The sequence below is a fragment of the Polypterus senegalus genome, chromosome 2, assembly GCF_016835505.1.
Source record: "Polypterus senegalus isolate Bchr_013 chromosome 2, ASM1683550v1, whole genome shotgun sequence".
Lineage (NCBI taxonomy): Eukaryota > Metazoa > Chordata > Cladistia > Polypteriformes > Polypteridae > Polypterus > Polypterus senegalus.
In genome coordinates, this window is record NC_053155.1 from 307,479,246 (window position 1) to 307,493,755 (window position 14,510).

The 14,510-nt window shown below is 41.4% G+C and overlaps 1 protein-coding gene across 2 annotated transcripts in view; it reads right to left on the reverse strand.

Moving 5' to 3' along the window:
- lipib (lipase, member Ib) overlaps positions 1-13,424 on the reverse strand; it is a 90,761-nt gene extending 77,337 nt beyond the window's left edge. Inside the window, exon 1 of one of the 2 annotated variants that reach the window (XM_039745873.1) lies at positions 13,292-13,424. The gene's annotated coding sequence lies outside the window, so the exon portion shown is untranslated. Of the gene's footprint in view, positions 1-5,704; positions 5,775-13,291 lie in introns of those variants that run through there. The other variant, XM_039745874.1, reaches the window with a different exon arrangement.
- Between the last annotated feature and the right edge of the window lie 1,086 nt (positions 13,425-14,510).

The window sequence follows — 14,510 nt, forward strand, 5'->3', positions numbered from 1 at the left end:
GTGTCCTGCGCATGGCTGGCACCCTGTCCCTGGGTTTGTTCCTGCCTTGCACCCTGTGCTGACTGGAATTGGCTCCAGCAGATCCCTGTGACCCTGTGTTATGATATAGCGGGAAATGACTGACGGACATTTAGGGATAAACTTTTTTGGAAGATAACACATTTTCTGTTTGCATATACTTGTTTGGGGTGGCGCAGTGGGTAGCGCTGCTGCCTCGCAGTAAGGAGACCTGGGTTCACTTCCCAGGTCCTCCCTGTATGGAGTTTGCATGTTCTCCCCATGTCTGTGTGGGTTTCCTCCCACAGTCCAAAGACATGCAGGTTAGGAGCTTTAGCGATCCTAAATTGTCCCTAGTATGTGCTTGGTGTGTGTGTGTGTCCTGCAGTGGGCTGGCGCCCTACCCGGGGTTTGTTACCTGCCTTGCGCCCTGTGTTGGCTGGGATTGTCTCCAGCAGACCCCCGTGACCCTGTAGTTAAGATATAGCGGGCTGGAAAATGGATGGGTGGATGAATATACTTGTTTGCTTTTGTGAATATCTAGAGGATGAGGAAAATGTAAAAGTACTTTTTTTTGTCATTGTGGCTCAAATTAGAACCTTCTTCACACAAAGAACCTCAGACACGTGGAATACGTGACCAAGTAATGTGGTAATCATTAAGATTTTAGGGATTTACAAAACTTGGCGTGATGTTATTTTGGAAGAATTAAGTGGGTTGGACTGGCAGGCTTTGAGGGGCTGACTAGCCTGTCCACATCCTAATTATTCAAATGGTCTACCATTCTATCATAAGTTCAGGTTTTCTTGATCTGCTAATATTACTGATTTGTCCACATATTAGAACCCATCTTAAAGCCCAGTGAGCCAAGTTCATATGCAAAGACCCCATATCACATTTCAATGCTTCTTTATCAAGCAATGTTTCTCCAAAGAACTACGCAACATAGTAAAATGCCTTTAAGGAAACTTCATTTATATAAGATTGTAGGAGGCAAGTCTTTAAGAGACTGAGACCACTTGAGTAAGCAGGTGCCGGTGTCGATCCCAGGATCCACGAAACATGCAGCTGCAACCTTTGCATCGCCATTTTAATAAAGTCCAATTCACATCATCGAAAACGTTGAGTGTATTGTTTTCATATCGCCGTGTGGGTCACATCACTGTGCTTCAACTTAACATATCATAACTCTCTCAAATCTGTTTACTTCAGAGGTACAGGGGGTCCGGTGCGTATACCAACAGTAAGGGGAGGCAAGGCAGGAAAGCAGTCCTCACTCTTAAAAATAAAGGTGCTGCTGTGGATCTTCAGAATGATGTCATTGAGCAAACTCGGTCCTGGGGACCCCCTGTGGCTGCAGGTTTTTGTTCCAACCAGTTTTTTGTTTGTCATTGGACTCTTAGCCTAATGAAGTGCGTCGTTATTCCCCAGTTTGTGTGTTTTGGAGTCAATGTAGAAATTACAAACTAAGTTTTTTATTAAAATTTAATAAGCAGTTATGTGTAATGTGTAATGCTTTTTTTTGTTTAGGCCATTAACAGTATTTTCAAACTAATTTTCATTCTGCTTTTCCAGGTGTTCTGGTTATTTAATTGAGTATTTACTATTTAGAGGGTCTGACACTGAAGTCATTACAGCTTTCATCATCCCGGGAGTCTGCTGTGCTTGTTGCTAGTTGTCACTATTAGGGTGAAATGAAGGCAGCAAACTACAAATGGAAAAGGGGAAAATAATAGGAAAACAACAAAAGAGAGTATTTCTAAATGTCTTATAAAATGTAAAAACCATACTCTTGTGTTTTTCTGAATGCAGAATAAGAGAAGAATAAAAAAGACCAGCTAATTAAGTGAGATCAGATGTTATCGATTATTAATCACAGATTGTGAATCTGGTTGGAACAAAAACCTGCAGCCATGGGGGGTCCCCAGGACTGAGTTTGGGAACCACTACCATAGAGGAACCATTTTTGTTTCCCCACAAAAAGAACCTTTAGATCCTTTGATAATCATTACTAGATGGTAATAGATTTGAAAAATCCAAATGGGCTCATTATCCTCATATATAATTTGATACTACCCGTATGTATGATGTTCGTGTCAATACCTCGACTCAATACAAGTTAGAACCATGCAATTGGACTCTGCCTCTGTAGTTAGAACATAACGTGGCAAACGCGGACGCAGTATTGCATGATTGGCTAAGAATGTTCGAATGCTTCAGTGACGCCGCTGGACGGCCGAGTATAGTAAGTCGGTGTTGGTTCGAGCAGATAACAGTAAGTTCGGTTGGTTTTTGGAACGTTGGTTTGGTGGGGCGTACTTTCCAGGACTAACATCGTCGACTGACTTAAACCCTTCGACAGCTCCAGAACTGTAAGTAATTTAGAACGTATCACCATTTGCTTGGTACGTCGAAATCTATCTTTGAGCATTTCGGTTTTGGCATCCGTCCTTCTGACATCTATTAGCAAACTGAGTAATGACGGCTGGGTATTAACAACGGTCATTGTTTAAATTTTAGCCGATCTCAGATCCAAAATGACCACGCCAACATAATTATTACTCCGACTCTGATTAAAATCATAAAATACATTTTGTTTTTTTTTTTTATGTGTTTGCTGAAAAAAATCAAATGAGGTTCGCCGAAGAGCTGAGTTCACGTCTCGCAGCCTCGTTTAAACAGGAAGCTCTTCATTACATCAGCCGAAAAGGTCTATTTTAAGCACAGATCAGTGCCATGATAACAAAATCATTAAAAAAACAAATAATTCGTGAAAGTATGGATTTCACAAACGTAGAATTTGTAGCCCGATTCGATCGGGCTCCCAGTCGCTAGTTTTAAAATGAGAGCAACACAAGATAAGTTCAGGTTTTCTTGATTTGTTTGTATTCTGCACTATACATTATAGATGTCATTTTGTAATTATTACTTACTAGCTATCTCCTCCGGCGTAGAAATGAAAAAGGACAAACTTTAAAAATCAATAAACAAACTAAGTGGAGGCAAGGCAGAGGTAGACCAACTCAAACGGAGGCTGGTGTGTGAGTGAGGAGGGCCCTGCCCGGCACCCTACTCCTGACGTCACACTTCTCCCTCCCTTCGGCCCACAGCCTCTGTTTCGGATTAGTGCGAATAAATTGCTCCTGTAAGTGAACAATGATACTTAGCACGATGAGAGAAGTTGGAAAATCAACCAGAATGTTCAAGCAAATTGTAGGAAAAAAACCCAATCTAAATCCGTTAAGTAGTTACAATACAGTTTACAATACAACTGATTTTTGTATAGCCCAAAATCACACAAGGAGTGGGCTTTAACAGGCCCTGCCTCTTGACAGCCCCCCAAGCCTTGGAAAAAACTCCCAAGAAGACCCTTGTAGGGGAAAAAAATGGAAGAAACCTTGGGAAAGGCAGCTCAAAGAGAGACCCCTTTATCAGGTAGGTTTGGTCTCAAAAAGAAGGGGGTCAATACAACACAATACACAGAACAGAACACAAGTAATCCTCAATACAATATAATAGTGCAATAAAAATACGGACCAGAATTTAACAGTAGATGATATACCATAATATGATTTGGATTTGTTTAGAGTCCCGGAGACCTCAGCCATCAAGCTGCCTCCCCCATTTTGGCCATTCCACAGCTGAAAGAGCGCAGGGCCAGCCAAACCGATGAAAGGACCCCTCTATCCCACAATTCCTGCAATCCTCCATCAGAGATGACTTTGACTTAGGCAGGCAAAACAACCTGGCAGGTGGGCCGTGGCACCAAGTGCTTGTGAAAAGCTCTTGTGAAGAGCGGACAGACATAAAGATGAACAGATACGTTGGATCATATATATATATATATATATATATATATATATATATATATATATATATATATATATATATATATATATATATTACCTGGCTGATGCCTTTATCCAGAGGCAGATGTACCATCAGAGTGTTCTGGGTGCATGCCCAGGAGCCCATGATGGCAAAGGATTGTTTTTCCTAATCCTCCACCAACTCAATAAAAAGATCGGACTATCTGCACACCGTCAAAATGTCCAAGGGGGACTGAAATCACAAAACTCCCAAACTTGATTGAAGTGGTCAAGTCTTGCACCATAATCAAGAGCGAGAAGTACCAGCACTGCAATAAACGAACCCGTTGTCCGCGCACTAACGTAACATCAAGGCATTTGGGGTGTGCATCCAGGGGCCCATGACAGTAAGGGACCCTTTTTCCCAATTCAAAACCCAGAATAAAACGATCAAGTATCCACATGCCAGTAAAATGATTAAGGGGGACTGCAACCCCCAAACCCCTAAACTTGATTGAAGAGGTTGAGTCTTACACCATAATCAAGAGTGGGAAGTACCAGGCACTGCAATAAATGACTCTGTTGTCCGCGCACTAATATATGATTAACATTAAGGTGTTCAGGGTGTGCGCCCACGGGTCCATGACAGCAAGGGACCCTTTTTCCCAATTCAAAACCCAGAATAAAATGATCCGAGTATCCACATGCCAGCAAAAGGATCAAGTGGGACTGCAACCATCAAACCCAAAAACCCAACTTAAAGAAGTGATCAAGTCACATGCCAGATTCAAGAGCAAGAAATACTGGGCACTGCATTAAATGACCCCAGCATCCGCACACTGCCTTGTTAAAAGTATGGTGAACTATATGTTAGGGATCAAAGTCATGCAGGGCCCTGTGGGGGTCTTAATCTGGCCTTGCTTTTAACCAAGGTGACTTACAAAATTTATGAGATATAATTATTTACTTTTATTTTTAACATTTGGAGCACAGGTACATGAAGTGACTTGCTCATGGTCACACAGTGACAGCCGTGGGATTTGAACCCACAGCCTCCACACTCTTAATCATTACGCCTGCTTAACATGGTAGGTGCCCTTTTAAAGCCTAAAAAATCCAATGTCACACACAAAGATCCCTTCACCAAAATGATATGGTTCCTTAAGAAGCCATGCAACCCAAAAAATGCCACAAAAGAAGCGTTATTTATGAGAGTGTGGGCAGGGTGCCAGTCCATAGCAGGGCCAATCACACAATACCCGCTTGCACTTTTACAAGTAAGGTATAAAAAGCAAATCTTGGTCAGGGTACAAGCAGAATTATCAATATTGGATACTACTGAGAAGACCTGAATCTCTAAAGCATAATCTGAAAGCTCTGAAAAGCCAGAAAGTTTCCTTAATTTAACAAAGTTCTAAGGTCTGAACCCATCAATCTGGAATTTACTCATGTTTTAAAAATAATTCAACAGAGATGCTGCCCTTAATTCTAACGCTTGTGACCTCGGTAAACCTTTCCCTTTTAAGAATCCCAGATCGTGAGATTGCACAAATTAAAATCTCATCATTTAGATGTTACCAACTGTAGCCACCGTAAAGGAAGAAGGCTTCTTCAACACCGCCCGCCTTTCGGTACCAGTGAGGGTCGTTATTACGAGAATCCCCAGTATTTCAACGCCCTTCTCGAGCCCAGCGGTTAAAATCAGCACTTGCCCACCCTCCCAGCAATAAAAAAATGAAACTTTAGAAAAGAACACATGAAGCGAATCTGACGAATAGAGTGCAAGTTTTCACGAATGGCAGCGCGTAAACACTTCTCGGCACTGCGCCTGCGCCATCAGATGTCCGACTAAAAATGACAGAATTAAAAAAGGATACTTAACCAGCATGTTCACTTACTAAAACTGATGACTCGTTCGTGTCTGCTTCTTTTCATAGTTAATAACAAAATGTGAGCAGCCTCAGCAGGGGAAAAGGCCCTAATCAGAGAACGACTGGAATCCAATTCCATCACTTTCCAAAACTCCCCTCACTCTGGAATGCGGTTTTCCCTCAATACTGCCCTCCGGGAAAGAATACTTGACCGACCGCTCATCCGGGCGTAAACTACTCAGGGTTAAACTTGGAGCAAATTCCTATTGCAGGCAATGACACTTTCATTTCAGGGCTTTATTTGCATTAAACAAAATAAATCTATCCACAATCAAAACGATTTATTTTCGCACAGAGTCGCTGAGAGTAAAAGCGGAGAATCCCGTCACATAAAAATTGTTGGTTTCCATTGGAGTTAACTCCACCTATTTCGACCGTCTATTAGAATAAATCCCACCCAATTGGACAGCCCTTTGCAATGAACTCCACCTACTTCTTTAACCCATTGCAGTAAACTCCACCTACATTGACCGCCCATTGCAGTTAGCTCCACCTACTTGAAGTTACAGGTTGGAGTTTCCGAGCTACAGAGATCATTCATTTTGGATCGATGACAACGTCAAAAAGGGAACAGGGCGCCAGTCCGAGAGAGCGCGACCTTGGACGCACACGCACAGTCAGACGTAGCAATAAGCCCATCGAGTGTGCATAGAGCATAAATGGAAAGTGGATCCCATATGGAAGAGAAGACCCTCGTATACAGACAAAGAGGATGTGTTGTCAGCATTCAGATACGGACTGGGCAGGACTAGTATTTCAGGGCAGTAGCAGTAGCCACAGTACGAAATAATTAAATGCATGATATACAAGTACATTTTCATTTTTACTTTATTGCGATGAGAATGGTCTTTAGCAGTGGCATTGCCGTTATTGGGCCTGAGTATTTCTAAGGCCACCCACTTTTTTATTAGCCCACCCGGTTGCTTAGGTTTTTATTTGTTAGCTTATATTATTTACTCCCTTGATTAACATATCAATTGATTATAAATTTACATAGCAAATTCCCACATTATCATTTTATCACTATAAAAATATATATTTTAAACTCAATATATATTTTAAACTCATTTTGCCTTATTAATTCAATTTGAACTCCAGACTGGAAACACGTTAATCTTGTCTTTGTAAAAAGATCATTTTCTTTTGATTTATTGTCACTATAACAGGTCATGAACATGCTCCAAAAATAAATAATAATAATAACAATAATAATAATAATAATAATAATAATAATAATAATTAATTGTATTTGAATACAGAGCATTAATGATGAGCAGAGCAGACACCTGCACAAATGACCCTGAAAGCTACTTCAGTGTTACTCATACACTTGAGTGCTTAATGATACAATCAAAAAAGCAAAGTCCACAGAAAAAGTGGGGGAAAAAAACTGTGACATCCCATGTAGTGGGAATTAGGATGACCAGCCTACACTCTAGGTATGTGGGACCAGGATGATGGTGTAAGACGGGGAGACACGGACACAAAAAAGGGTTGGGTTTTTTGAAAAATAAAGTGAGGTTTTTATTTACAGGTGCACTTAAAGTAAAACAAATATATATATATATATATATATATATATATATATATATATATATATATATATATATATATATATATGGGATTAATAAAGTATCTATCTATCTATCTATCTATCTATCTATCTATCTATCTATCTATCTATCTATCTATATCAATACACAGTCCAATACCGCAAAGGACACACAAAAAGTCCCAAATGAAAAGTAATACTACACACAAATTAGTGAAACCCATATATACACAAACCAATATGAAGCTGTCTTCCTCCACAGTGTTCCAAGTCAAGAAGCTGCTCCTTCAAACAGTGTATTCTACAGGATTCACCAAAAACAACAATATTCAAAATACAGAAAAAGTGTACAGTATATGCAAAAATAAACAGTGCACCAATAACCACAACCCAATAAATACCTCCACCAAAGTCAATCCAGAGATATTTATCGAAATATATGTACAAAACAAATATATAGCCTATCTCTGTGTGTGTGTGTGTGTGTACAATAGTCAAGGCACAAGCCGTAGTGCTTGGCTTGGTAAAGTCAAAGCGGAGTTCTACCAAGTACCTTTCTGTTAGCAAGATCTAGCCAGAAGACCACCCTCTAGAGGCCGTAATTCCCTTTTGTATTCGGCGCCAATTTTTGCTCTACATCATCCCTCCGCAGGCACGCTAGGACGTGAACACGTCTGAGAAAGGTGGTGTCTGCCGTCCCACACAATTAGTATAAAAGTTCGAGCAGGCGGCGCGCGCAAAAGTGAAAGTAAGCATTTTTTTTCCTCCTTCCCTGAGCTACAGCCCAGACAAATACAAACACGGAATCTCTTTCCTAAACAAATACTAAGGTTCTTCGCATTTTCTCACTCTTCTGGTGTGATGAGGGCCATGGGAGGCACTCGCACGTGTGGAAGACTGACAATGCCATCCCGGCCGGTCAATGGCAGGGCCGCCCCCCTACTCTACACGAGAGCCGCCACGACGCTCCCCAAAAGGCGCTCATATCTTCAGCAAATAGTCTGTCTCTGCATTATCTAAGGAGTTTGCATGTTCTCCCCGTGTCTGCGTGGGTTTCCTCCGGGCGCTCCGGTTTCCTCCCACGATCCAAAGACATGCAGGTTAGGTGGATTGGCGATTCTACATTGGCCCTAGTGTGTGCCTGGTGTGTGGGTGTGTTTGTGTGTGTCCTGCGGTGGGTTGGCACCCTGCCCAGGATTGGTTCCTGCTTTGTGCCCTGTGTTGGCTGGGATTGGCTCCAGCAGACCCCCGTGACCCTGTATTCGGATTCAGCAGGTTAGAAAATGGATGGATGGATGGATGCATTATCTAATAGAAAAGAAAAAGGCAAGTTTCCTTTCTTTATACTGATTTACCCAAACAAATGCCTCTCTCATAACTCTGCAGAGGACACTAAACTAATTTTATTTAATTGCTGGTAACGTCAATGAGGCACCTCACCACAAAAACAACAAAGTAAGCAGTTAAATATACAGAAAACATACAAATACAGTAGGTCTTATTTTCCTGTAAGAGTAAATCTAGCATTTCCCTATATGCAAAATAAAAAAATAAAAAAATGGGGTTGCTTATTAAACAATGCAATCAATTGAATTTATCAGTGACTGCCTGATTGAGAAGTTGGTTTGAATAAAAACCTTCAGCCACAGGGGGTCCTGAGGACTGAGAAGCTCAGCTCCAGATTATTGCCATGCACTCCTACTAGGATTACCTAAAAGAGATACAAGTCGGCTGCAATGAGTCCAAAATGTGGCAGCAAGAATTTTAAGTAAAAAGAGAAAATCTGAGCATGTCTCACCAGTCTTGATGTCACTGCATTGGCTGCCTGTGTCATTTAGAAATGATTTTAAAATACTTTTAATTGTATAAAAGACTCTAAACAATCTAACAGCATTTTGTACGTTGGACTGCTTCTTCACTTACATTTCTGATTGGAATCTTAGATCCTCTAACACTGGCATGCTCAGCATTCTGAGAGTAAAGCATAAAAGAACTGGTGAGACGGCTTTAAATTTTCTACATTCCAAAAATCTGGAATACTTTAACATTAGAGATACGACAGGTCAGTACAACACTTCAAAAAACTACAAAAGTTGCTTAAAGTTCACTTAAGAAATGATGAACAGCAACAGAACTCTTTCATTAAGAAGGCTAACAGAATGTTAGGTTATATAGCGCCTTGATGTGTGGAGTACAAGTCACAGGAGGTTCTGCTCAAGCTTTATAACACACTGGTGAGGCCTCTTCTGGAGTACTATGGAAAGTTTTAGTCTTAACATATGGGCACAATGGGCACTGGCCAAGGGCCCCAGGAGCATCGTGGCCCATGATGTTTCTGATGCCTATGTACGTTCCTGCTTTCCTTTCAAAACAGGGGCCCCATTGGACTACTTTGCCCGGGGGCCTATGATGCTGTTAAGACAGTCCTGGAAAGCCCAGAGAAGAGCGACGAGTTATGAGGAAAGATTAAAAGAGCTGAGCATTTACAGTTTAAGCCAAAGAAGATTAAGAGGAGACCTGACTGAAGTGTTTAAAATGATTTAGGGAATTAGTTCAGTGGACCGAGACGGTGACTTTAAAATGAGTTCATCAAGAACATGAGGACACAGTTTGAAACTTCTTAAAGGCAGAACATGCCAGACTACCAAGCGAGACTCTACATAGGAAAAGACAGGCTCTACATTCAGAACTAAAACCTCTTGACAACTAAAGAAACTGAATAACTAATTTATAAATCCAGACATCATTACTATGAACATGGAGAGAAAGCTAATAAGCTTTTAGCTCAACAAATTCACAAGCAAGAAGTGTGCAACGCAATCTCAGTAATCACCAACGCGAACTGAGATAAAATCATTGACCACAAATATATAATGCACACTTTCAGAGACTACTATAAATTCTTATATACTGCTGAGTTTAACAACAACAACGACAACAACATTTATTTATATAGCACATTTTCATACAAACAGTAGCTCAAAGTGCTTTACACAATAAAGAATAGAAAAATAAAAGACATAATAAGAAAACAAAATAAGTCAACATTAATTAACATAGAATAAGAGTAAGGTCCAATGGCCAGGGGGGACAGAAAAAACAAAAAAAAAACTCCAGACGGCTGGAGAAAAAAATAAAATATGTAGGGATTCCAGACCATGAGACCGCCCAGTCCCCTCTGGACATTCTACCTAACATAAATGAAACAGTCCTCTTTGGATTTAGGGTTCTCACGGAAGGACTTGATGATGATGAAGAAAACAATACACAATCTAATGCATTTCTGGGTACATTACAAATACCACAAATAGACACTTTTAGTGCGGAGGAACTTGATAAACCTCTGGCGTTATCAGAATTACTAGATGCTATAAAGTCTCTCCAAGGTGGGAAAGCAGCAGGCCCTGATGGCTACCCTGCAGAATTTTACAAGAAATTCTCCGCTCAGCTAGCTCCCCTCCTATTAGCAACATTTACAGAAGCCAGAGATAACCAAACTCTTCCTCAAACTTTTCGCCAAGCACTAATCACCATTTTTCCAAAACAAAATAAGGACTTATTACAATGTGCATCATACAGACCAATTTCACTTCTGAATAATGACGTTAAAATACTCTCTAAAATCATAGCTAGAAGGATGGAGAAAGTGCTACCCTAATATCACAAGATCAAACTGGATTTATTAAGGGCCGACACTTATCCTCAAATCTTCGATGCCTGTTTAATGTAATATACTCACCAACTAAATCAAACACCCCTGAAACTTGTTAAAGGTGAATTTCACACAAACATTACAACGTTTTTCTTTACACAGAGAACCACGGATACATGGAATAAGTGTGGTAGATAGTAAGACTTTAGGGGCTTTCAAAACTTGGCTTGATGTTTTTTTAAAAGAATTGAGTGGATAGGACTGGCGAGCTTGGCTGGACTGAATGGCCTGTTCTCGCCCAGATTGTTCTAATGTTCCAATTGTTCAAATCTACATAGTTGGCAACTAAACAACGATTTGAATCCACATCCCTGGAATTATTAGACAGCAGCATTAGCCACCATGCCATGACACCACCTGTTGGAAATACCCAAGGGGAAACACTGTGGAAATGGCGACTGAGCACTATGCCATCACACCACCCATTACAGATACCCCTTAGGAAGATATGAAAACTCTGCACAGAGTGTGACTGGACTTTGATTTGAGCGCAAATTCCTGGGTCCATGGGACAGCAGAAGTAACCACTGTGCTGTCACACTGCCTGTTACAAATAGCCATGGGGACAATGACAAAAATATTCACACTAATAGCGGTTGGGTTGTGATTTGATTCCAAATTTCTGGTATTATGAAATAATATCACTAAACACTGTGCCATCATATCACCCATAACTAATCTCCATGAATGAATGTGTAAGTTTTAGAGGGGCACTGAATGGGCTGTGATTTGAACAAAAATCCCTGCCACTCTGAGACAGCAGCATCAACCAGTATGCCATCACTCAACTACGAAAAATGCCCACAGGGAAACAATGTGCAAATCTACACAGGTGGTGACTGAGCTGAGCTGAGATCTCTAGAACCGTGAGACAGCAGCATCAACCACTATGTCAACACAACAACCATTACAAAACTCCATGAGAGTTTCTGCAAATGTCACACAGACAGTTAATGAGCTGTGATTTGAACCCCAATCCCTGAAACTGTGAGATTACAACATTAGCCGTTATGTCACCACACCAAGTATTACAAATACAATGCAGAAACTCTACACAGAGGGTGACTGGGCTCTGTTCTGATCCCAAACCACTGGATCCCTGAGACAGCAGCACTAACCACTGTGCCATCACACTGCCTGCTACAAAACTCCATGTCAAAGTCAGCATCAATTAGACAGACATTCACAGACCAAGACAGTCATCTATCTATCTATCTATCTATCTATCTATCTATCTATCTATCTATCTATCTATCTATCTATCTATCTATCTATCTATCTATCTATCTATCTATCTATCTATTATATAGTGCCTTTCATGTCTACATCTATCTATCTATCTATCTATCTATCTATCTATCTATCTATCTATCTATCTATCTATCTATCTATCATATAGTACCTTTCATGTCTATCTATCTATGCATTATAGTGCCTTTCACATCAATTTATCTTCTTTAACACACTGGGGGAGCCAGCTGTTCAGACGGAGGTGGGCAGCTAATTCCACCAGTGAGGGGGTTACATGTAGAAAGAGTCTGGATTGAGGTTTGGTGCCACTCAAAGTTGTTCTGCAGACATGCATGAGTGAAAAAGATCATAGGACTCCACAAGTGTCTCCATATACTGTACATACTGTAGGTGCTGACCCACTGACTGGTCAGTACGCAGGCATCAAGGATTTGAACTCAGCACTTGCAGCCATAAGGAGCCAGTGTGGTGACCTTAAACGTGAAGTGACGTGTGCCCGCCTTGGCTCGTCAAACACCCGACAGTTTGCCAATATCTTGAACACAAGATCACTTACCCCTGCAAAATCGCACTTGAGTCTGTTCAAGGTTCATGGGAACTGATCATTGAAGCTTCGAGGCAGGGTGACTAAAGCTGCTCACTATGGTGCCAAAAAAAGTACAATATGAGATCCAATGCAAGCACGGCAATGCCACACAGTACGTATACAGGAGAGTTGCTAGGTTCCTGGTGTGTGTTAATGTCACTCCATGAGACTACTAATGGGAAGGAGTTAAGGACACCTCATTGTGCTCTTATCACCCCCTAAAGACATTTCCAGAGTTCAGCTTCTGGACCCTGCGCTGAGTGAGTGAAGCTCTAGTCCTAAAATTAAAAGTGGGACGGGCTCACTAAAGGTAAATTCACAGCCTACTAGATTATCTATTGTCCATCAGAAATACAGTGAAACCTTGAAATACTACTCTAAAGTGAGATTTTTTTTTCACTGATCTCCTTTATTAAGCATTTCCATACTTTCAGAATACAAAGTACGACTTACTGTGCCAGGATTGGAAGATCAGGTGCAGAAATCCCTGCCGCAGCTGTGACCATAGCATAAAGAGGATTTTACATGTGACACTGGAAACGTCGCGTTCTAAAAGGCAGATCCAGTGGCTGCCGGAGCTCCGAATGAGGAAGTGCAGCTCTCTGTGCTTTAAGGCATGTGCCCCTCCCTTAGGTGGGCGACAGCAGGGCACTCCCCCTACCCTCCCCCCAAACTCCCCCAGCCACCTCTGCTATGAGCTCATGAACTGAAACTGAAGCCACACCTGCCTCTGGCGGGCCAATAAGCAGTGACACAAGTTCATGTCCTCTCACTGACTTGGGGAGATTAGACTTGAGTAAGTCAGGATAAGAGGCTTCTGTGGAGCCGAGTCTCGTAAACATGAGGGGACAGTCGAGCCATTGACATTTGAGGATTTCAGGGATGTTAAGCAGGTTAAGGTGGCTGTCCTTCAGTTTTTCACTTTTGTTTTTTGTGATTCTCTTCAGCTAATAACACTGGACAACACATTTTTTTAAACATTGGGCTTCCTAAAAAGATTTGGGAGATTATAATTGACTGCAGAAAGCTGAACACAAATGTAATTTCTAATTGAAGGTATCACATGGGAATTTAGAGAAGCATTATCCATCCATCCATTATCCAACCTGCTATATCCTAACTACAGGGTCACGAGGGTCTGCTGGAGCCAATCCCAGCCAACATAAGGCGCAAGGCAGGAAACGCCAATGCACCTAACCTGCATGTCTTTGGACTGTGGGAGGAAACTGGAGTTCCCGGGAAGTGAACTCGGGTCTAATAACTGCGAGGCAGCAGCACTACCACTGTGCCACCATGCCGTGGAGAAGCATTAAATTAACTTTTATTGTACTTAATGTGTTTGAATAATAATAATAACGGAAGCATGGTAGCGCAATGGGTAGCGCTGCTGCCTCGCAGTTAGGAGACCCGGGTTCACTTTCCGGGTCCTCCCTGCATGGAGTTTGCGTGTTCTCCCCGTGTCTGCGTGGGTTTCCTCCGTGTACTCCGGTTTCCTCCCACAGTCCAAAGACATGCATAAATGTAGACTATGCATCAAGGCAGAAGAGCATATTAGTCATATTGTTGCTGGCTATATGCCATTTGCACCTACTGAAAGTACACAGAGACATAATAAAGTAGCCAGTTATGTACATTGGAAGAATTGCAAGAATCTAGGGGTACAAGTGTCAGA